Below are 24,903 nucleotides of genomic sequence, written 5' to 3' on the forward strand. Positions count from 1 at the left end.
CTTTCTCAGAGCTGTAGGCTTCCTTTACCACCATCATTACTGTATCCAACTGCTCTCGCTAGTAGTCATGACCTTGAAGTTGCCAAGTCGATTCTCAGTGCTCACCTTACACAACCTATTGGTAGCATCTGCAATCACTGATCTCCTTCTTTCTGAACATCTCTCCTAACTTTGTTTCCACATGTGGTTTTTCTCTTCCTTCGCTTATCTGTTATCTTAGTCGTTGGTCCTCTTCCCTTTCTAGCTTCAGTTACTTGCCTGTTGAAGTCAGCCAGACTCACTGCTCAGAAATTTCTAAACGCTGATGACTCTTGTGTTGAGACATCCGATTTATACCTCTTCTTTGAGCTCTAGACTCATAGTTACACGCATCCACTGGACATTTTTACTTGGATGTTTAATAGACGTCGGAAAGTTGTGACTAAGCTAGATTGCCTGCTGGTGGATATTCACTCTCCCCCTACCCCCAGTTACCCAGCCCCAAACTCTGGAAGTCTGCATTGATTCCTGTCTCTCTCTCTAGATAATATTCAATTCATCAGGAAAACTGCCAGCCTTTCCCTTCAAACCAGGTTCATACCTTCACAGCTTCTCACCATTCAACTATTATTACCTGCTTTGTTCCTCACACACATTCTTCCTCCTAATGGGTTGTCCTATCATTATCCTGCATTCACGCCATTGAGAAATCTCAATACAGCAGGCTGGGGCTCCTTTCAAAATTATTTATTTTTTTAATTTGATTTTAGTTATATAAGTTTCATATATTTTGTATATACAGATTTAGGTCCTTTCAAAATTAGGAATCTGATGGTGTCACTACCTTGCTTCAAAACCACTTGAAGCATGTCCATTTCCTGCCGAGAAGTCCAAGATCTCGCAGTGGCTTTACTGCCCTATGTCATCCGGCTCTTCTTGTTCCTCTTGCATTTCCAGTTTCTCCATTAGTTGCTTTCTCCCACCATGCTATGGTCATTGATCTTGGAGACTTTGCTTAGCTGTCCCTGTAATTCTTTCGCCTGCCCAATACCACTTGTCTGACTAAATGGCTCTCTGAGTGTCTTCTCAGATCTCCCCTTCTCCCTGAGCCCTGACCTGATCATGGCCTTTAGCAGCTCGGCACTCTCTCCCTACTTCCACCCTACAAGGTCACCAAACTCCAAAACCCTTGACTTCTTCTTTCTCCTAGAGCGTTTACAACCTCCAGCACTTCACATAAATTACCTATCATTTATTGTCTGTCTTCTCCCAGCACACTAACACTTTCACTGTCCACAGAGCTATTACCACTGCCTAGAACAGGACACTACAAGAGTACTGCTACTTCAGAAAGTTTATGGGAAGATGGAATGAAAAGATAAACTTATTTTGATGCAAAATATTTGAAATCAATATATATATCAATATATATATAATATATAATAATATATAATATATAAAATGTATATAAATCAATATATATAAGGACTTTTCACAAAAATCATATGAAAAAACTATGCACAGATTTCAAATTTTTAACATATCTAGTGGATCTGAATGGTTTTATTTATAGAAGAGGAGACTGAGACCCAGAGGGGTTAAGAATCAGGAAAGCTCACAGAGCAAGTAAGTGTGGGACTGAAGTTCTAAACAGATTCATTTCCAAAATCCTTGCATGTATTCAAGCTTATTGTGTTGGTGACTCCTGTCTTTAAGTGCCTTTTTTAACTCAGAAAGATTTGCTTTTACTCGCTGGTGTTTGGGTTTAGTTCTTCCTAGGGGTGGGTTAGGGGACATTAGGAAAGGTTAAGGATAACCAATTTTTTTTTTTTTAATGCCAGTCCATTAATGGCATAATGCTTTGAGTTCAGGATTTTGATTCTAGCACTCCATCATGCATCATTTCAGTCATATGAATGAACATGCGCAATCTAAGTATGGGACAGAGTATCTGAACTGCAAAGAATGAAAACTGTGAAGCCCCCCCCCCTCCCTGCCCCAGGACTTCCTCCACTGAGCTGGAGGGAGGATCGGAGCCCTGGCTGGACTTCGGCTTGATGAAAACTAAGGCGAGAAAGCTATGTGTGTGATGTGGTTTGTGAGGATCAAAATTCAATATTGCAGGCAAGTCAGTCCTGAGGACTAATTTTCAGCAAAACTGAACTGTAGCAAAGTTTTCCGTGCAGGAAAGAAGGAACCATGCTTTTGGAGGTTTTACCTCTTCTGGTTATTTCTAAGGAGTGGGAGAGAAGAGATCAGATCTCCTTCACACCTCAGGTAGCAAAGTGGGTGATTGTGGATTTGCTTCAAGTTTTCATGGTGGCTCCCCCCACCCCCCAACCCCGATCCTCAGCTGTAGGTGACATTTTGGTCTCCACACTGCAAATCTTCACCTGCTCTGTCATCTCTGAATTTAGGTTGCACTTTCTGGTATCAGCCCAGTGATCTTCTCTTTCTCTTTCTTGCCTTTGCACCTCTTTGCTCACTCACTTCCTGACAAAATAAAACTAATTTTCATTCTGAAACTCTATTTAACCCTCTTCACTATTGCCAGTAATTCAAAACCAATAATTCCCCAGATGGCTTAAATTCAAGGAACTTTATTAAATGTTCAGGTTACTATAATGATTTTCTTTGAGAAATTTGAAAGAAGCCTTCTCACCATGCTTTTGCACTTCGAACTGGTAATTCAGAGCGTCTTCCACCGGGTTTGCAAACCCTCAGTCTCTTCCAGTGCTATCTATGGTGATCACAACTGTCAGTGGGTTTCCTGGCAGTGAACTCAACAACCCAAAACACCCTGCATTGTGGAGGCCCCGGGAAATGTTAAAAATAGCTACTTGGGGGAAAGGTTTAAGTTTTGGGCAGAATGGGGATAAAGATTTTGATTGAAAATGTGTCACTATGTTTTTAAATCTGTACACACAAAATACATGAAATTTGTAGACATTAAATAACATGTAGAAGAATGAAAGGAAATTAGCCCTGTCCTTAAGCTATTGCCACCATAGCTGCAGAACTTCTGACTGGGTGAGATTTCAGTCACATGAAGATGTTTTTGTACTGTATGTGTGAACAGACCACTTGCTATGGACATTTAGTTGTGCTAAGTCCACTGTAGCTTTCAGCATGCTACCTGAACCTGCTCTCCTCTTTAGACTTTAATTCTGGTTCTAGATTAGCTAGATGCCTGTTACGTTTTTAAGAATTCACATTGCAGGGCCACCGCTGTAACGAAGTAGGTTAATCCTCTGCCTGTGCCGCCGGCATCCCATATGGGCGCCGGTTCTAGTCCCGGCTGCTTCTCCTCTGAGCCAGCTCTCTGCTATGGCCTAGGAAAGCAGTAGAAGATGGCCCAAATGTTTGGGGCCCTGTATCCCAGCAGGAGACCCAGAAGAAGCTCCTGGCTTCGGATTGGCACAGCTCTGACTGTTGCAGCCATTTGGAGAGTGAGCCAGCAGATGGAAGACCTTTCTCTCTGTCTCTCCCTCTCACTGTCTATAACTCTAATTCTCAGATAAATAAATAAAATCTCTCTTAGAAAAAGAATTAACATATGGAGGACTGGACAAGCAGAAATTCAAATGTATACAAAAGTTCTCAAAGTAATAACAAACCCCAACCTGAAACATGCATAGCATTCCCCTACTTTGAGGAGTACAAAATCATTTAGAACAAAAACAAATAGGGAAAAAATATTTTCATCATTTATTTTAAAATAATTTTGCATAAAATTATTTTAGTTGATTTTTGCAGTACCCTTGAGAAGTGAATTTGATGTTTTAGCAGTTTCTTTGTTTGACCAGAGTTAAATTTTCAGTCAATGAAGTAAATGACAACCCTAAGGTCACGGAGCTATAAGTAGCAGAGATGGACATAAATATATATGTTCTTTTATTATTATTATTCATTTATTGGAAAGGCAAAGTCACAGAGAGTCAGTGGCAGAGACAGAGATAGAGAGAGGTCTTCCATTCGCTGGTTCACTCCCCAATTGGCTGCAACAGCTGGAGCTGCGCCGATCCGAAGCCAGGAGCCAGGAGCTTCTTCCGGGTCTCCCACACAGGTGCAGGGGCTTAAACACTTGGGGCATCCTCTGCTGCTCTCATAGGTCACAGCTATCCACAGAGAGCTGGATCTAAAGTAGAGCAATTGGGACTCAAACCGGTGCCCATATGGGCTGCCAGCACTGCAGTCGGTGGCTTCACCCACTATGCCACAGTGCTGGCCACAATATATATGTTCTTGAATCAAAACCCTGTGCTCTTACCATTGTATAAAATTGACATTTTATGAACCAAAACGAAACTGGACTTTAAAGAAATGATAGTAATAACAAAATAGAATAAATATTAATATTATATTAAATAGTAAATCCTCCACAAGCCAGAAAATCAAAACAGGAACATTAGTTTTTTAAAAAGACTGACTTCAGCATGGACCTGGATGATTTTCTTTCCATGAATTTGAGCATTACAGTGTACAAAAAAATAAAGAATGGTCATAGCCTTTTTATATAGGTTGGAGAAAAGATGCAATCATGTTCCTTTGGCCTTTGGAGGAGGCAGAGAAAGAAATTGCATTTTTCACAAGGCTAGCAAAACTGCTGAAAATGGATGAGTCACCGAGTTTGATAAGATCCATGACTGGGATCATAATTTGCAGTGATTCATCTGTGATTTCTTTCCCCTTCCAAAATAAGGTCTGAAACAAAACCAAAGCTTGAGGAAAAAGATAACAACTGGCATTTTTATCTCTTTTGTGTGTTCGTATGTGTGTGAAATGGAACTTATGATAGATTTAGAATACATCTGATTCTGCCACAGTAAGCGATCTTAATGATCATCTGGTCCACCCCCTCACTGCCCTTCCTGCCCTTCCCCCAAATTCTGGGGCTGAAGAGAATGAGGCCTTGGGGATGGTCCTTCATAGTTCATGTCAAAATCCAGTGCCTGTTCTGTCACATTGATGGTTCTTGGGACACAGCATTCCTTATTCCTGGCTTATTTCAGGAAGTAGGGAAAAGTCATAGCTGTTTCCTTATACCCTTCTCAGGTGCCAGAGCGTTCCTTTGCCAAATGTTATTAGTCACGTTTCTTTTTCTTGAACTGGTATGTAATTCAGCATCTTAGTTTATAGCTAAATGTGCAGTGTCCAGATCCTATGCAAGGTGGCATCTCATGCCTTTTCTCTTTTTTTCTGGTGCCTACGTTGCTCAGTAAAACTAAAACTCACATCCTCATGTGAAACTACAATCTCTAGGCATTTAACTCTATATGATTGTAAGATCTATTTTGCAGGGTTCCCTCATTGTTAAATTTGTAGGTGAAATTTAGTTCTGAATTGAGAAGTTTAGAAAAGAATTTATAAATATTGGAAGAAAAAAATGATACAGCCATTTTTTTTTTTTAAAAAAGGCAGAGTGATAGAGAGAGACACAGAGAGATCTTTCATCTTCTGGTTCTCTCCAAATGACTTCAATAGCCATGACTGGGCCAAATCGAAGCCAGGAGCAAGGAGCTCCCTCTTGGTCTCCCACATGGGTGGCAGGGACCGAAGTACCTGGGCCATCATCCACTGCTTTCCCAGGGACTTTCACTGGCAAACGGATTGGAAGCAGAGTATCTAGGACTCTGACTGGTACTCTGATATGGAATGCAGGCATTGAAAAAGCAGCTGGGACTCGAACCGGTGCCCAAATGGGATACCGGCACTGCAGGCAGTGGCTTAACCTGCTGCACCACTAGGCAAGCCCCTTGCCTTTTTTCCTGATTACCATTTAGATACCATTTAGCCAAAGAGAAAGAGAAATCATTCTGACTATTGACAATTCTTGCTTCAGGAAACTTTCTCAAATGAACTCTGGTGAGATTTATGAGTCACACAGATCAGTCACATTCCTGAGCAGGATGTTACCGGCTTTCCTCGTGTTTGGAGATGTTGCTTTAGATAGAGGCAAATCGCAACAGATACTGAAGAATGGTAGACATTGTTGGACTTGTGTGTGTATGTGACCATTATTTGTTCACAGTTCAATAATATGGAGGATAAGAGGAAGCAAGACAGTGAGCAATAAAAATATATATTTTTTTTACTTCTTTTCCCCTTCTCATTCAATTTTTGACATTTTAGAACAAAACTTCTTTGTAATCAGAGGTCATGCCTTCCTAGATATTTTATTCAACCGTTTGAGTTTCCAACAGCCAACAATGACAATAACATATTATTAAAAATTACTTCTATGTAGCTTTGCAACAAAGACAGTTTCCAGCTTCGGATTTCAATTGGTTAAATTTTGAACCTGTGTTTCAAGCTGTCAATATTTACCCTGAGTAACTCTCACTCAAGTTTTAAAAATCTTTCTCTTCTGGCCCATGTGGAAAGGATTAGGGTAATGTTAAATTATTATGGGAAATGGAACTGAGTATGGGCAGTGAATATTAATTCGCTGCTCCCAATCTCTTTCTGTTTTGGATCCCAGTATCTTCGTGATAAGCGGGTCTTTACTGTCTCGAGGGGTTGGCAGGTAATGAAATATAAAAGCAGAGAAAATGGGCATTGGTGAATGCGATGCATCTTTGGGACAAACGACAGAAGACAAATTTGCAAGGATAAAATATGGGCTCACAAATGAACTCAGGAGGCTTGTGGCGATCTGTTCCCAATCACAGTGTGCACTCAGCCATGGCCTCAGCACTTCAGTATTTCTAAAATAATAACATGGAGAGTAAATAATTTGTCCTGCAATGCCCAGGGTGGGAGGCAGTATTCGGTAATGGACTGTGGTAGCGAATGTTTTGGACCTACTTGCCTCCCCAGCATTGGGCCCCAGACTGAAACCTCAATGTTTGAGTGGCAGAAGCAGCAATATTTAATCAGGGTCTCAGCAAAGAAGGAAAAGCACACTGAAAGGAACCCTTAAAAAAGACAGACAGACAGACAGACAGACAGAAAGAAGTCCTTTCCTGATATACAGACAATGTTAAAGGAAACTGAGGACTGGTGATACTGGGGAGATACTGCCAGCCTTGGTTCTTAGGGGATAAGTGGAGGAAGTGGTTGATGGAGGCCAGACAGAGCCCCTATGATGGAAGACATGTACATGAGAGGAAGGGTGGTTTTGCAGAAAGGGATGCAACCCATTTCTGAGTCACAAGTCAAGGGGCTTCAATCTCCTCTTCTTCCCTCCAGTATCCCAGTGGTGCCTACTGTTGGTCAAATGAGCTGGAAACCGGAGGACAAGGGGATCAGTTGACGCGGCACACACAGGTCAGTTTGCTGGGACACTGGTCAGGTAGGAGGGGCTGCAAAGTACCTCTGGGGGCAAAGGTAGTATGTTGAGACCAACTCTAGATAACTCCAGGCTTCTCTGGAGGAGATGATGAGGTATGCAGGCTGAGTGCTTCGACGGCAAGGATCCTTTGAAGCTCCAAGTTATGGAGGGGCAGGGGCTTCCATTTCTTGTAATGGAGCTGGGGGAACTGGATCTGTGAATCTCCAATTCATTCAGTGGCCTCCTTCTCAGGTAACATGTACCCAGGCTAAAATAGTGCTAAGGCAGGCATGTTGATTCAGAAAGGTCTCCAAATTTTAACATTACATATTCTACTAATCTTTATTGCCACAAATCCTAAATCCTATTATGACAAAGAATAAGCCAACTTATAACCAAAACGTTTCCATATTCACCAATATTCTGCAGAATATGAAGTTTGTATGGCAAATTTTAGGTTAAAAATGTATAGCATTATTGAGAGTCAATTTTACTAGTGTACCTTAAAAACACAAATGAAACTAATAATGAAATTAGTAGTTAAAATTGTTATAATGCTGCTGAGGATCTTTATCACTCTGATACTGAAACTCAAAGATAGTAGATGAAACATAGAAGTTGTATTAATAATAATGAATTTTTATTGCTAAACTAAATTTAACAAACAAAAGTAACAATTATATGATACACGAATTGTAGCCATTAAGACAGGACATGAATAAAGTAATGTAGTGTCTACTCAAGAAACCATTAAGTATCATTAATATTTTAATATATCGCATAAAATACTCATCCAAATATTTGAAATATTTCTGATAGATTAACCAAACATTTATAGTAACAATTACTTTCCATTCCTAACAATTAAAATGAAATTTAAATGATTAGGTTTCTTGGTTAGCATTAGTATTTACTCCTAAGTGCCTGGGTGAATTTGTTGTTAAATTAAAGATGGAAGTCACATATCCCTAGGTATAAATATTTTATATCTGTTTTATCAACTAAAGTACAAACTAAACTTAGTTCAGAACAGCACTAGTAAAGAGATGATTCGCGCAATGCTGTTAAACACCTACAGTGATTTTGTAGGAGGAGTCTTCAAAACATTTATGGAAAATACATATTATGAAAAAACTATTGAAGATTTCAAGTATTAGGCATTAAAATGAACTCATACTAACTTACTATGACATGTCCAAAGAGGTCTAGTTTGAGGCGCTAAGGAAGGTAAGGCATCTGTTTGAAAAGAGCCCGTCAGAGCAACGTATTGCTACAAATGTTGAAGCAAGAACAAACATCAGAAATTGATGGTATGGTGCAAGCATTTTGGTGCAGCAAGATAATTGCTGCCTGTGATGACTGCATCCCATAATGGGCACCCGTGTGAAATCTGGCTGCTCTGCTTCCAATCCAGCTCCCTGCTAATGTGCCTGGAAAAGCAGCTGAACATGGCCCAAGTGCTTCAGCTTGACCCAGCCCCTGCCCTTGTGGCCATTTGAGTAGTGAACCAGCAGACAGAAGATCTCTCTTTCTCCCCTCTCCTTCCTTGTCTCTGTCACTCGGTCTTTCAGTAAGTAAAATAAATATTTAAAGAAAACAAACGCTAGTGGTGAGGGTTGAGTTGTGATATCACTGATGTTTTCCAAAAGCTTTATTGTACTGTGCCCCAAAGAAATCAGCAGTTTATGAATGAACAACTCATGTCAAGAAGGGACAAGATGATGTTGAAGATGAAGTCCACAGCAGAATCAATTTTCATCAAAAACTTAATCTTATTCATGCCCTAATTGAAGAAGATGAATATTTAACAGCAGAAACAATATAATAGACATCTCAGTTGATTCAGTTTACATAATTCTGACTGTAAAATAGTAAAGCAAACTTTCCACATGATAGATGCCAAAACTATTGCACCCAGATCCGTTGCCGACAAGAGTAGAACTTTTAATGGAAATTTTAACAAGTGGGATAAATATCCTGATGCATTTCTTTGTAAAATTGTGACAGGAGATGAAACATGGCTGTACAGTACAATCCTGAAAACAAGGCACCGCCAAAGCAATGGCTTCCAAGAGGTGAAAGTGGTCCAATCAAAGCAAAAGTAGACCATTCCAGAGCAAAGGTCTTCGTAACAGTGTTTCTCAATGCCCACGGCATTTATTTGGTTTGTTGACTTTCTGAAGGGCCACACAATGATAACTTTAGTGTATTAGGAGACTGTTCAGAGAAAGTTAGCCAAAACTTTGGGAGAAAAACAGCACGGAAAGCTTCCTTAGAGTTCTTCATCACAGCGACAGTGCTCCTGTTCATTTCTTTCATCAAAAAGGTCAGGACTGGGTGTTTGGCACAGTGAGCAAGATGCTCCTTGGCATAAACAAGACTAGTGTCTGCAAATACTAGCTGATAGAATAAAAAAAGGGAAAGAACGATCCAACATGGGAAGCAAGATACACAGCAGACTCATAGAATGGCAGATGTCCTAAACAGCACTCTGGCCTCAGAATCAGCCCTTAAAGCATGCGGATCCGGCTGAAAAGCCCATGAGAGTATTTCAGGCATGGAAAGCCAAGACACTCTGGCAAAAAAAAAAAAAAAAAAATGACCTAAATGAAAGATCTCCGTGAGTGAGATCCCAGTGGAAAGAACAGGTCATCAAAGAAGGAGATACCTTTCTCTGAAGGGAGGAGAGAACTTCCACTTTTACTATGACCTTGTCTAAATATGATCAGAGTCAGTGAGCTCAAAAGGTTTCCATAGCCTTGGCAACTCATGACAAGAGCCTAGGGTGATTACTGATGCCATAAACAAGAGTGTCAATTTGTTAAGTGAACAACAGGAGTCACTGTGCACTTACTCCTCACGTAGGATCTCTATCCTTAATGTGCTGTACATTGTGATTTAATGCTATAACTAGTACTCAAACAGTATTCTTCACTTTGTGTTTCTGTGTGGGTGCAAACTGTTGAAATCTTTACTTAATATATGCTAAACTGATCTTCTGTATATAAAGAGAATTGAAAATGAATCTTGATGTGAATGGAAGGGGGGAGGGAGAGGGAAAGGGGAGGGTTGCGGGTGGGAGGGAAGTTATGGGGGGGGGAGCCATTGTAATCCATAAGCTGTACTTTGGAAATTTATATTCATTAAATAAAAGTTAAAAAAAAAAAGATGCTCCTTGGGATGCCCATGTGTGGGGAGCAACCCGGACTGGACTGAGTTACTGGAATTAAGACTTATTCTATGCATCTGCTCTCCCACAATATGGTGCTGGGAGAGGAGAAAACAGCTTCTACGCAGCTGCCTCTTGCCAACTTGAGTGATGACCTCCAGGAGCTGATCCTGCTCCTGATTGGAGGAGAGCAGCGTACTCGGCGTGTGGGCAGCCGAGTTGGGATTGGTGGAGGAGGACTATAAAGGAGGAGAGAGACAACATGCGCCAGGAACATCTAAGGGGAACATCTATCTGAAGGAACACCTGTGCAGCCCCCGAGAGAGCCGGCCGGCGGTGTGCCGCTCCCCCGCGGAAGTGGGGAATGTGGCAGGGGGAACTGCCCTTCCACGGAGGTGGAAGGGACGGTAGCCAACCCGGGAAGAACCAGCAGCAAACCCAGGGAGGGCCAAGCAGACAAAAGAACAGCGCAGGGTCCTGTGTCGTTCCTCCACGAAGACGGGGAGCGACACCCATGTTCCATTTTGGAGTGCCTGGATTTGAGTCCTGGCTCCACTCTTGATTTCAGCTTTCTGAAAATGTGCATCCTGGATAGCAACAGGTGATGACTCAAGTGGTTGGGTATATGCCCACCAACATGGGACAGCTACATAGATCCTGGGCTACTGGCTTCAGCCTGGCCCCGCCCCAGCTATTGCAGGCATTTAGAGAGTGATCCAGAAGATGGGAAATCTCTGTCTGCCTCCCTGCTTGTATCTGTCTTTCTGCCCTTTAAATGATTGGACAAACAACAACAACAACAACAACAACAACAACAACAACAAACAGTATAATTTTGCAAGAGCAACCATGGAATACCATCTCAATGTCCTAATTTGACTCCTTTTGACTTCTTTTCATTTCCTACTCTCAAAAAGTCTGTAGAGGGCACCTATTTTCTTCAGCTGTTGGTGCAGAAAAAGGCTACGTGGAGATGGTTAAATTCTCCAGGAGCTGCAGTTCTTTAGGGATGGCCTAATTATCTGGCATCATAGCTTACAAAACTGTTTTGACCTGGATGGAGTTCATGTGGGGTAATATAATTTATATTGTTTCTGTCTTTTAATTTTGTGTTTCCATGAACATTTTGAAGTACTCTCATGTTTCGAAGGCACTAGAATGTTTATGGCTCTTATCTTTTAGGCTGTCTTAACAGAGTTCTCTGAGGAGTCATTTGAGGTTCTGTAAGATGTTAAAGTTTATTGTTGGCAGAGTGCATCACACTACTCTCACTGTTTTCTGCCCACCTGCAGAAGGTGACAGATAGCTAATCCTTTGCAGGTAGAAGATGTTAGGTGACCATGGGAATTAGGTAGGAGGAATTCTTCTTTATTGTTATGTTAAAAGTGAACAAACAAAATCACATTATATTTTTGTCATTTCTCTAAATTAATGTTATTGTCCTATTTTATCCCAGTGGTTAGAGAAAGAAGTTGCACTCTGCTTACCTCTTATTTCCCTCCCTTCTCCTAATTGCTGAATGAATTTCTACTCATTCTATCTCCCTTTATGAGCTATGTGTGTGTGGGGGGGGGGGGAGCAGTTTTCCTTGATTTTCTAAGGCTGGAGGGCACTGCCTTATGCTATACCACTTTAGCATCTTCTTCTATTTAGCGTTCATCACACACAATTATTTATTTCTGAAGTTATTTATTTATCTGTCTTCCCAGTGTACAGCATCTTAATGAATACCAAGGCCAACTCTTCTTAGTCTCATTATAATCCCCAGTAACCACTCCCCATTACATTCTCAGTTAAGGATTCAGAGTGACTAATGTTTCAATCTAGGGTCTTTTCTCTTGAATGGTATATAAGAAGCTATGGATACCCATATACCCTCAACATATTTCTGAGCTCATCATATGACATCTAACTGCCAACATCTGTAACTACTCACATGAGTACTTTGATGGAAACCACTGCAGGAGAATGTTGGGTAGCCATAAACACATGGGAATCAGTGTTTCTTTGAGTGTCCCTCGACCAATGACTGATAGGACTTGGTGGGTTAGTACCCTAGATCCTTTGTCCCTTGGATAAGAGGCTCTGAGGCTGCACTGCACATTGGCTCCCGGAGTTTCCCAGTGAGTTGAAGTGCTGGTGGATCTAGTGGGAACTTGTACTGAAGCATTTTACTGGCTTTATACTGTACTTTTCGGGAATCATCTCCCTAGTAAATCAGTTGTGTGTGAATCCTATCTCCAGGCCTGCTTGTAGGAAAACCCAAACTAAAACAGCCTGCTTCATGGAAGGAATTGGATAGGTCCAAGCCAGTGAGTGGAAATGTGTGCACATATCTCCATGCAAACACATTATGACTTCAGCCCTAGCTTCTTACTGTTTTGTCCCTTAAATGATTTTTCTTTCACATACCTATTTCCAACAGTGTGTTTGCAAAAAGCTGAAGGAGATGCACATAATATGTCCAATGCAGGACAAGATCTAGTAAATGAGCATAGTGCCAAATGCAGTATATTCCCCACTTCCCAGTTACATTATCCACTCTGCCAGTCTTACGCCACGTTCCAAACCTAATCCCAAGCACTGCTTACTGTGTGCTGCAGCGCTGAGGGTTGAGAGTGGCAGTACAGCGGTGAAAGGGATTCCATTTCAATGCCTTGCAGGGCAAGTGACTGGATTACAGCTGTGTCAAAATGCACAGTTACACTGTCAACTTCGCAGGGCTGGGCTGCCTGGTGTCTAGTTGCCCCAATACTTGATTGTTTTCTGGAATGTACTACGTAACGTCTTCTTCAGAGCTTGCCCAAATTTCATCTTGTCAGTGAAACTTTCCTTGAAAACACTCGGGAAGTCTTAAACTCCACCTCTGTCCTCTCCCAGCACCCCTGCTTACTGTTAAATTTTCATTCATAGAACTTATCACTGGCATTCTTTTGAAATTTGTATGTATTTGATTTTTATTTATTGGAAAGGAAAGAGGAGGGGGAGAGAGAAAGAGAGACAAGCTATCTTCTATCTGCTGGATCATTGCCAGGGGTGGGCCAGGCCAAAGCCAGGAGCCAGGAACTCCATCCAGGGTATCCCATGTGGGTGGCAGGACCCAAGTACAGGCTGTTGCTAGTCCCTTGTCCTTATAGTGACATGTATACTTATCAGACTCTAAAATTGTGGATTTTGATTGGAGGGTAAAGTCATTTTAGAAATTGAGAATCTTTCCAATATCCTAACCTAACTGATAAAACTGGGTAGCTTTACAAAGTGGTATTTTCTATGGTATATTAAATAAATGTCGATTTTTAAAGATTCTATAGTTATAGTTGGACCTTACTTCTTTTCTAAGATCTTCAGGAATGCCAAGGTATTACACAAAAATAACCAAGGAGCAGCAAACACCAAAACCCTCCTCTCTTCATCTTTTTCTTTTCTTTTCTTTTTTAAGATTTATTTATTTATTTGAAAGGCAGAGAGAAAGAGAGAGAGAGAGAGATTTTCCATCTGCTTGTTCATGCTCCAATTGGCTGCAAGGGCCAGAGCTGCTCCGCTCTGAAGCCGGGAGCCAGGAGCTTCTTCCGGGTCTCCCACATGGGTGCAGGGGCCCAAACACTTGGGCCGTCTTCTACTGCTTTTCCAGGCCACAGCAGAGAGCTGGATCAGAAGTGGAGCAGCCAGCACTTGAACTGGTGTCCATATGGGATGCCTGTGCTGCAGGCGGCACCTTTACCCACTACACCACAGCACCTGCCCCTCTTTATCTTTTTCAGCCCAAGATTTTCCTTGTCTTTATAACTTATCTTTGTAGCCCAATCTATGAATTCCTGCCTGCAGCCTGCTGAATGCCTCATAATCAATAACAGTGCAGCAGTCAGGCTGGGATGGCTATAGGGGGTTAAAAAAAGGACAGAGAAACCCTCAGCCTAGTGTTATCTGTCACTCATCACCGCTTCCTCAGTACAGTTGCTGGTGTCAGGAACTTGCCCAGGTTTCTATTGTTTTGCTACAAAATCCTGGACTGTGAGAATGAGACATTCCGTTTGCCCACTAACGCATCGTGAAAAACTACTCAAGTGTACATTCTGTCTTCCTCTTATTCTTGTTTTTTCTTCCCTTTCCCACTTACTTTGCTAACTACAATCCCAGAAGCACTGATAGCCTGCACGCTTGTCTTATTCCAAATCTTGAAGAGAATGCCCGCAACAATGGTTGCCATTAAGTATGTAGGCTGTACATATCTTGGTAGAAAACGTAAAAATGGTTATTTTTAGCCTACGTTTGCTAAAAGAGTGTTTTCTAAATATAAATGAATTCCAGTTTTGGCAAGGCTTTTCTAAATGTCATTGATACGTTTATGCACTTTTTTCTTTGTTTATTGGAATGATTTGTATACAACGATTTTCTAATGTTAAAACACCTTACAAGCTTGGGCCAACCTTAACTTGGGAAAGAACATGTGTTTCATCTCTTTATATATTGCTGGATTTGGTTTGCTAGTATTTTAAGTACAATATTTTCATCTCCATCCAGTTGGGCATGCAATTTTATTTACATGTTCTGTGCTCATCATGTTTCGGCATTAAGGTCATTTTACCCTCATGAAATGAACTAGAGTGTGATTTCATTCATTCCTTCTGCAGAAGATTTTGTGATTGTTTGCATTACTTGTTTGTTGATTTTTAATAGAATTCATCAATAAAATAATGTGAGAATAGCCAATGCATACCTACTAGAGTAGGTAAAAAGAAAAAAATTTTAATGACTTATGCAATGCTTTCAAGGATGTGGGGAGACAGAAAGGCTAGTAGGAATGCAAATTGCATTGGTCACTTTGAGCAACACTATAGCAATTTATTACAAAGTTTAACATAGACTTCTCATATAATCCATCAATCCCAATGCTAAGTATTTACCCAAGAGAAATTACAACATGTCTACACAAAAAGCTCTCAGAGACTAGCTATTGAAACTTTACTCATAATTGCCAAAAAAAAAAAAAAAAAAAACAACCTGGAAACAAACCAATTGTTCATCAACCAGTGTGCATGGATAAACAAAGTGTGCATTCATAGAATGGCACACTCAACATTAAAAAGAAATAGACCACTGATTTACACAGGATGGGCAAACCTTTATGCTATGTGACAAAAGGTCAGATAAATTGCTATATATTGTATGATTTCATTTACAAGACATTTTGGAAAAGAAAATTCCTGGTTCACAAATCAAGTTAGTGGGTATCAAGAGGTGGACTACAAAGGCACATAATGAAACTTTTGGGGTGATATCTGGATTGTGGTGATGGTTACACAACTATATACACAGTTGCCAGGGCTGTGGCATGGCAGGTGAAGCTGCTGCCTGGTGCCAGCATCCCATATGGACGTTCGTTTGAGTCCTGGCTGTTCTGCTTCTGATCTAGCTCCCTGCTAATGCGCCTGGAAAAGCAACAGAGGATAGCTCAAGTGCTTGGGCCCCTGTATTTATGCACGTGGGAGACCCAGAAAAACTCCTGACTCCTGGCTTCAGATCGGCCCAGCTCCAGCCATTTCAGCCATTTGGGTAGTAAATTAGTGGATGGAAGATTTCTCTCTGTCTCTGCTTTCTGCTTCTCTCTCTCTGTAACTCTGCCTTTCAAATAAATAAATAAATTTTTAAAAAGATTCAACTGCCTTTAAAAACAACTGACTATGCTTGTCAAAACTCATTGAACTGTGTATCTAAAATTATGAATTTTACTTTATGCAAATTAAACCTCCATGAAAGCAACCCTGGGACTAGAGTTACTTCATAAGAATATTGTAAACTATTAATTCAGTCCTTCAACTGTCGGGACTATTTAGATTTTTCAATTATTCTGTACCAATTGTTTTTACTAGAAATTTGTGTTATTTTTTGTGTTTCTACGCTTAGGATTATCATTTAAATATTTTCAATATGGGTAGATATGACTTCATTTTCATTTCTGATAAAATTTAAGCTTTGCTTTTTACTAAGTCAAACAGATGTTCACACTTCATTAAAATTACAAATCACAACTTTTTGGTTTCTTCAATGCATTCCATTGTAGAATTCATTGATTTTCCTCTTTTGTATTTTTCCACTCTTCGTTTGTTAATTTCCTTTCTTTAATTTTTTTTGTACTTGTCAACTTCTTGCATTAATTTTTAACTTCTTATTTTCTAACATAAGAATTTAAGACACTACATTTCCTCTAAATACTGCTATAGCTGAATTCCACAGGTTTTAATAGGTAATGTTGTAAAATTCTTCATCTCAGGTATGTACTATGATTTCTTCCTTGACCCTTTTCATTAAAGAAAATTCCAGTTTTATTTTTAATTTATTGAGGTTCTCTTTGGTTATTTGCAAATCTGCTTGCTATTACAGTTTCAAACCTCTTTTTATTCTGGAACGTTAGGACACATAGTTATTGCATATTCTGTGTCTGATTCTATGCTAGTATTTATTATCACCTTAATGCCATGGAGTTAATTTCCTTGAGGGTTTAGTAATTCTTGACTGAAAGTTGTCCTTGAAACTTTACCTTCCAAATTCTCTGAGGCTTGTGAGGAAAATTATGTTTTTAAAAGATTTATTGATTTATCTGAAAGAGTTACAGAGAGGGAGGAGACAGAGAGAGAGAAAGCGAGCTTCCATCCGATGGTTCACTCCCTAGTTGACCGCAATGGCCAGAGCTGCACCGATCTGAAGCCAGGAGCCAGGAGCTTTGACTGGGTCTCCCACGCAGGTGCAGGGGCCCAAGGATGTTAGCTGCAGTCAATTGGGAGCAGTTAACTGTAGTCTTTAGCTGAGGATTCTGAAGCTGTGTCCAGACCCAGAGATAAGAATGCTGCCTATGTTTGTGATATTTTAGATTGAACTGAAATGGACAGTGGTGATGGATGGTATATATGCTATACTGTCCTTCTAAACAAATCTTCTGTTTATTTTGAACATTTCAAAGACTGATCATTGGACTATTCCAATGCTACTTATGATTTTGAATTCCAAAATGTAGTGAGTAGCAGTCTTCCTGAAATATTCTATATAGAGATTTCAAGTCCATTGCTTTAACCACTCAGCCACGACTACCTTGTATAGAGATTTCAAGGCTTTAGTATTTGAATGGACTTATTAATTAAAGGAGAATATTAAGAGGTCTATTAGTGAATTTCTAATGGTCATCACATTAAAGGCAAAACAGTCACAGCAGTAACTTTAGATGGTACCATGCATGAGTAGGATTATCTGGTTCCATTTGTCTCCCATATTTTGTTTCCTGTTCTTTTTTTTTTTTTATTTTTTTGACAGGCAGAGTGGTCAGTGAGAGAGAGAGACAGAGAGAAAGGTCTTCCTTTTGCCGTTGGTTCACCCTCCAATGGCTGCCGTGGCCGGCACGCTGCGGCTGGCACACCGCGCTGATCCGAAGGCAGGAGCCAGGTGCTTCTCCTGGTCTCCCATGGGGTGCAGGGCCCAAGCACCTGGGCCATCCTCCACTGCACTCCCTGGCCACAGCAGAGAGCTGTTTCCTGTTCTTACGATCTGGTAAGGGGCCTGCACTGTGGCATAGCAGACTAAGCCTCTGCCTTCAGTGCAGCATCCCATATGGCCTCTGGTTCCAGTCCTGGCTTCTCTACTTCTGGTCCAGCTCTCTGCTATGGCCTGGGAAAGCAGTGGAAGATGGCTCAAGTGCTTGGGCCCCTGCACCCACATGGGAGACCCATGTGGTCTCGCTGCCTCTCAAATAAATAATAAAATAAAAATATTTTTAAAAAGAAATCAATATGGTATGAAAAATAAGTAAGTATTTTGGAGCTATCCATAGTCTTTTGGAGGTAACATCTTTAAAATATTTTTATGGTTATATTTTTCAGAGATGATATTAACTATGAGTGAGCAGAAACTTGAGAAAAGGATTGTAGGAAGTTGGTGGTAGGCAGAAAAGTCATTGGATTATGTACTACCAATTTGATTATCCCTTACAATAGAAATTAGCCAATAGTAGACCACAATGTAAACACCTTATCTTTGCTGAAATTTAAAAAAATTACATTTTAAAATCAAATGGCTAGATATATGCAGATTTCTTAATAAATAGAGCTCCTGTTCCCGATGAGGTTTTTTACTGGCTGTGTGCTACCAGCTTTTTCATCATCTAATAGCTTTTATAAGTAAGAGTAGCCCTTCTCCAATCCCCTGTGGATGACTGAGACTGTAGACAGTACTTAAACATGCATACAAAGGATCTCCAAAAATTTTGTGGGAAATGCATATTATGAAACCAGACGTGGATTTCAGGTTTTTTTTTTTTTTTTTGCACTGAAATAAGCATATCTTTAAATTCTGTTTTTCCCAACACTTTATGAAGTATGCTCATAGACTGTCTTTTTCCTATACCTTCATACCTATACCTATAATAATGTTTAAGTTATAAATTACCCACAGTCAGGTATGAACAGTTGCTTACTATAGAGGTTAGCAACCTCAGGATATGGTTTTTTTCTCTTTCCTTATTAAGTCAAGGATTTCCACCTTTTCGCTTACAGGAAGCACTTCACTGCTTCTCTTTTTCATATGTGAATTGCCAACATCACTACTGCATGCCTTGGGACTATTGTTAATTAAAACAGAGGTTGCTTGAACACAAGCATTGTGATACTACGATAGTCAATCTGATGACTGAGATACCTAAGTGCCTAACGGGAAAGTAGCATATACAGCTTGGATACAGTGGACGAAGAGAGGATTTATGCCTTGGGTAGCATAGAATGGGGTGACGTGACATTTTGACATGTTAATGAGGACGGTACATAATCTAAAATTTCAGAATTTCTTATTTTATGTATTTATTTCTGAAAATTTCTATTAATGTTTTCAGCCCAAGGAAGGCCACAGGTAACTGAAACCATGGAATGTGAAACTACAGATACGGGGGCCTACCGCACCTAATGTGAGTCTGGAATTATTTTAGGTTCTATGCTAGTTGCATTGCAAAAAAATGAAGGACTTTGTTTAATGTTAGCATAAACAAAAAATGTGGTAGGACAGAAATAAAGTCTTCCTAGTTGGCACGAGTAAATACTTTCATTGGTGGACATTGTTCAATACTGATAATGACATTTAATAGAAAGTGGAGAGCAGGAAATTGAAGAAATAGCATTTAAAATTCAAGCAGAAAATATGAGAGAGAAGAAACCATGTGAAACAGTGAATGGTTACCAGATCTTTCCACGACTGGAAACCAATAAAAAACCAACCACCTCTCCTGAGCCTGGATTTTATCTCCTCCTGCTTCCTAAAATGCCACCTTCTGTTATCTTTTCTCCAGAATCTCCTACTCTTGTCTTTTCTCTCCTCAGCATAGAAATGAGCTCAAGCCTCTCCCATTTTAAAAATACACAAGCAAACAAAACATGCAAAACTATGTTCCTTGACCTTAAATTCCCTTCTGTTTCCTACTTATCTTTCCTACAAAATGTCTTAAAAAGAAGCTTGTCCTCATTGTGTCCTCACCTACGCATTGTGCTCCCACCTCTACTGCACCACGCTAAAATCCTCTCTCACCAAGGCCACCAGGCGGAGTTCTTCAATCCAGAGGCACAGTGGGCTCCTCTCTCTACTTAGCGCTCCGCCACATGGCTGCACCCTTTGCTAATACCGGATATCAACCTCACCGCCTTCACTAAACATCTGCAAAGTAGCTTCATTCCGTGGAGTGGGGCAATTGCTATGTTCTTAATTTTCTCGGGCTCCATTTCAATCACCTCCAGCAGAAAGGAACTTAATTCTTAGTGTAGTCTCCTTATTGTAAAGGTTAAGACTGTTGAGGGTGGTTCAAGTGCTGGTTGGGATGCCTGCCTCCCGCATTGGAGTACCTGCTATTTGATACTCACCTGTGGTCCAAAGCCAGTGAGGCAGCAGTAATGACCCAAATAATCAGGTCCCTGCCACTCATGTGGGAGACACGATTGAGTTTCTGGTTCTTGTTTCAGACTCCCAGCTGTTGTGGGCATTTGGAGAGTTCACCAGCAGATTGGAACTAACATGCTCCCTTTCTCTCTCTCCCTCTTTTGTTCTCCCCCCCCCTCTCTCTCCCTCCCTCCCTCTCTCTATGTCTAGATACACACAGAAATTATTGAGCCAGGTGGTAATTTAAAATGTATAGGGAAGGTTTTTGTTTTGCTTTTTATTGTTATGTACATGAGAGGTCTTCAAAAAGTTCATGAAAATGCATGTTATGAAAAACTAGGCATAGGTTTCAAGTTTTTTTGCTTCAACATAAACTCCTCTTTCATTCCATTCCTCTATGAACTTTTTGAAGTATCCTCATAATTTTTAAAGACAAATTGACCACAAAGCTCACAACAAGAGTCAGCAGTCTTTTATCCATCCTTACCAATACATCTGCTCTCAAAGGAACCCACTTTCCACTCTTAAGAGTTGTTGTTTTGCATTTAATTTCATGTTTTTCAAATATGTGTGTACAGCTATTTCCTGAGTTTTCCACTCTAAACATTATTTACTGAATTTCTATTATGCTGGTGAGGATTTGAGGCCTTTGCTTCCTTCTCCATTATTGAGGAATCAAATCAGCATTCATTTTCTCAGTGTTTATATTTTAATGTCTTCCTAAAGATTTTTCACTATAAGACCAAAAGATGAACTATAATTTTGTTTTCTTGCATGTACAAGGTTTGTTCTCCTTAATTGAATAAATGTGTCAAATGTTTGTGCTCTTTCTGTGTTTTATGTCTATATCACTGATCACTGTTTTTTTTTTTTCCAACTTGACAATTCAAACATTACTACTGCCTATAATACTTTTTTGCACTATTCAAATGAGTCAGGTATGTTACCTATTTTTAATCTACTAATTTAAAAAAATTTATTTGAAAGGCAGACACACACACACACACACACACACATGGGGGCAGGGGGAGGGAAGGAGGGACAGGGAGGGAGAGACAGAGAATCTGATCAGCTAATTCACTCCCTGGGTATCAAGAATAGCCAAGGCTGTCCCAGGCCAAAGCCAGGAGCCAGGAACTCCATTTTAGTTTTCCACGTGGGTGGCAGGGACCCAAGTTCTGGGACTATAACCTAGTGCTTCCCAGGTTACACATTAGCAAATGAGAAGCAGAGACAGCGCTTGATCCTAGGCACTCGGATAGGGAATGCTGGGATCCCAAGTGGCTGCTTAACCTACTGTGCCTCAATGCTTTTCTCTATTTTTATTTAAAACAAAAAATATTAGGGCCAGCCTTATAGTACAGTGGGTAAGGTTTCCACCTGTGCTGGCGACATAGGCACCAGTTTGAATCTCACCTCTTCCATTTCTGTTCCAGCTCCCTGCTAACGGCCTGGGAAAAGCAGCAGAAGATGGCCCAAGTGCTTGGATCTCTGCCACCCATGTGGGAGATCCAGATGAAGCTCCTGTCTCCTGGCTTCAGCCTGACTCAGCCAGGGCCATTGTGGCCACTTGGGAAGTGAACCAGCAGATGGAAGTCCACTCCCTCTCTCTCTGTAACTCCGATTTCAAATAAATAAATACATCTTTAAAAAAAAAAAAAGCAACCTTACTCTGATTCTATGTCTCCCTCCTAAACATTCTATCATCTTTATCTAATCCAGATATGTCTTTCTGTAGGACCACCACTCCGTCATCTAGGGACTTCCCATTACCCTCACCCAATGAAACTTACGTCTCTCTCTTGGCCAAGGTGCTCTGTCCTAGGTATGTGACTGTGGTCAAGCATTCTCCTGGCTTTTGGTGAAGCACAGCCTAAACTAGCTTCAGAGCAAGGAGTCCTAGGAGGTCTATGCTTTAACACTTTTTATTTCTGGTATTTTTATTCTATTCTTAAATTTGTTTTTTAGCTTTTTTTAACTTTCATTTAATAAATATAAATTTCCAAAGTACAGCTTTTGGATTATAGTGGCTCCCCCCCCCCCATAACTTCCCTCCCACCCGCAACCCTCCCATCTCCCACTTCCTCTCCCATTCCATTCACATCAAGATTAATTTTCAATTATCTTTATATACAGATCAATTTAGTATATATTAAGTAAAGATTTCAACAGTTTTGCACTCCCACAGAAAGTGTAAAGTACTGTTTGAGTACTAGTTATAGCATTAATTCACATTGTACAACACATTAAGGAAATTTGGTTGCTAGTTTGACAGAGCACAGCATTTATGTCAAAAATCATTGTTCTCCCAAATATTAAAGGTGTGATTCCCTCTTCTTCCTGCTTCTGGTACTGTTAATGAGAAGTTCGTGTTGTTTTGATGTTCATTCCTCAATATGTGACACTCTCCCTGGCAGTTTTTGGGGAAGACCTTGCTTTGGGTCATTTTTATTCGTTGTGCTGGGTGCTGAGAGCCGGAGAGAAGGGTGCTAACGATCTCATAGTTTTTTTTTTTTTTTTTTTTTTGACAGGCAGAGTGGACAGTGAGAGAGAGAGACAGAGAGAAAGGTCTTCCTTTTGCCGTTGGTTCACCCTCCAATGGCCGCCGCGGCCGGCGCGCTGCGGCCGGCGCACCGCGCTGATCCGATGGCAGGAGCCAGGAGCCAGGTGCTTTTCCTGGTCTCCCATGGGGTGCAGGGCCCAAGCACCTGGGCCATCCTCCACTGCACTCCCTGGCCACAGCAGAGAGCTGGCCTGGAAGAGGGGCAAACCGGGACAGAATCCGGCGCCCCGACTGGGGCTAGAACCCGGTGTGCCGGCGCCGCTAGGCGGAGGATTAGCCTAGTGAGCCGCGGCGCCGGCCGATCTCATAGTTTTGTGTATATGGATCCTCTTAATCTCTCTCTTTTCATTCTTTTTTAAAAGATTTATTTATTTATTCATTTATTTGATAGCCACAGTCACAGAGAGAGAGAAAAGAGTCAGAGAGCGAGACAGAGAGAGATCTCTCTCCTGCTGGTTTACTCTCCAAATGGCCACATTGGCCAGGGGTGGGCCAGGCTGAAGCCAGGAGTCAGGAGCTTCATCCAGGTCTCCCACATGAATGCAGGGGCCTGAATACTCATGCCACCTTCCACTCCTTTCCCAGGTGCATTAGTAGGGAGTTGGACCAGAAGTGGAACAGCCAGGACTCAAATGACAGCGTTGCAGGTGGTGGCTTAGCCCACTGCACTACAATGCTGGCTCCTCTTGTCAACTTTAACTTCACTTTGCAGATTTCTGGATCCAAAACTTTTCAGGTTTTTTTTTTTTTCTTAATTTTCTCACAGATGAAATTTCTGATCTCATGTAGTGTCCATTTGGCTACACGGGGTGGGGAGAGCGCAACCGAGAATCTCACTGAGTACTGTTGGGATATCATATCAAATTGTGGATTTTTAGTCTTATGCCTCACCCTTCTTTCTCCTGTCACTTCATATCTGCACGTTCCTTGGGCTCTGCACAGCAACCCTGCTTGCTTCTCTTTGCCATTCCTCTATACCAGAGGGATGCCTTCTCTGCTCTGCTAAATGAGTAACAATTTGTTATGAACCGAATGTTTGTTCCTGTTTGAAGCAGCAATTCCCCAGTGGGGCTGAATTTGGACAGGTGCTTCTAAGGAGGTACTTAAGGTTCATCGAGGTCAGAAGCATGTCTTCCAATTCCAAGGGATTCCTGCCCTTCTAAGAAGAAATATCTGGAGAGCACACATTGAGGAAGGGCCATGGGAGGGCACCATGAAAAGGCACAGTCTACAAAGCAGGGAGACAGCCATCATCAGAAACCAAATCAGCCAGGCCCTTCATCTTGGACTTCCGACTTCCAGGACTCTGAGAAACAAAAAATTGCCATCGTTTGAGCCACCGGTTGATGGTATTTTGTTGTGAGAGCCCAGGCTTTCTAAACCACAATTCTTCCATCTACTTTCCGTGTGTGTGTGTGTTTCTACATGTTGACAACTCTCTTTCTTGTTGCCTCATTTCTTGGGCTTTGTGTTCTTTTTGGTTTATCACTTTATTTATTTATTTTTGCTTTATTATCATTTCACTTGGTGTTTGGAAGGATCAAAGGTAAATATTGCGATAGTTAGTTCTCTGTCAACTTCTCTGGGCCACAGTGTCCAAGATACGTTTTCAAATGTGTCTGGAGGTTGTTGTGAAGATATTTTTAGATGTGATTAACATCGAAATCAGCAGACTTTGAGGAAAGCAGATTGCCTTTCATCATATACATGGATTTCACCCGCTCAGTCGAAGGCCTTAAGAAAAAAGACTGACTCCCCCCAAAGGAGTCAAAGAAGGAATTCTGCCAGCAGACCTCCTCAGAAGCAAACCGCCGCTTCCATTGTTTCCGGGTCTCCAGCCTAGGACCCCACCCTTCAGATTTCACACTTGACATCTGCAGCAATTGTGTGAGCCAATTCCTTAAAATACTCCCTCTTCCCCTTTCCTCTGTCCCAAATATTTCATATCTTTTTTGTTTAACTGGAAAAAATTTGACTTTCCTTTAGTATGATAAAGATGTCAATTCTCCTCTAGTT

The 24,903-nt window shown here is 41.0% G+C and overlaps 1 long non-coding RNA gene across 2 annotated transcripts in view; it reads left to right on the plus strand.

Annotated features, from left to right (window-relative positions):
* LOC103350357 (uncharacterized) overlaps positions 1-21,960 on the plus strand; it is a 38,876-nt gene extending 16,916 nt beyond the window's left edge. For both annotated transcript variants that reach the window (XR_518354.5, XR_016232139.1), the window contains exons 2-4: positions 7,171-7,248; positions 19,294-19,365; positions 21,761-21,960. This is a non-coding gene — a long non-coding RNA (uncharacterized LOC103350357). The remainder of the gene's footprint in view (positions 1-7,170; positions 7,249-19,293; positions 19,366-21,760) is intronic.
* Positions 21,961-24,903: the final 2,943 nt, after the last annotated feature.

The sequence above is a fragment of the Oryctolagus cuniculus genome, chromosome 4, assembly GCF_051225735.1.
Source record: "Oryctolagus cuniculus isolate XC-2025 breed Fujian yellow rabbit chromosome 4, ASM5122573v1, whole genome shotgun sequence".
Classification (NCBI taxonomy): Eukaryota; Metazoa; Chordata; class Mammalia; order Lagomorpha; family Leporidae; genus Oryctolagus; species Oryctolagus cuniculus.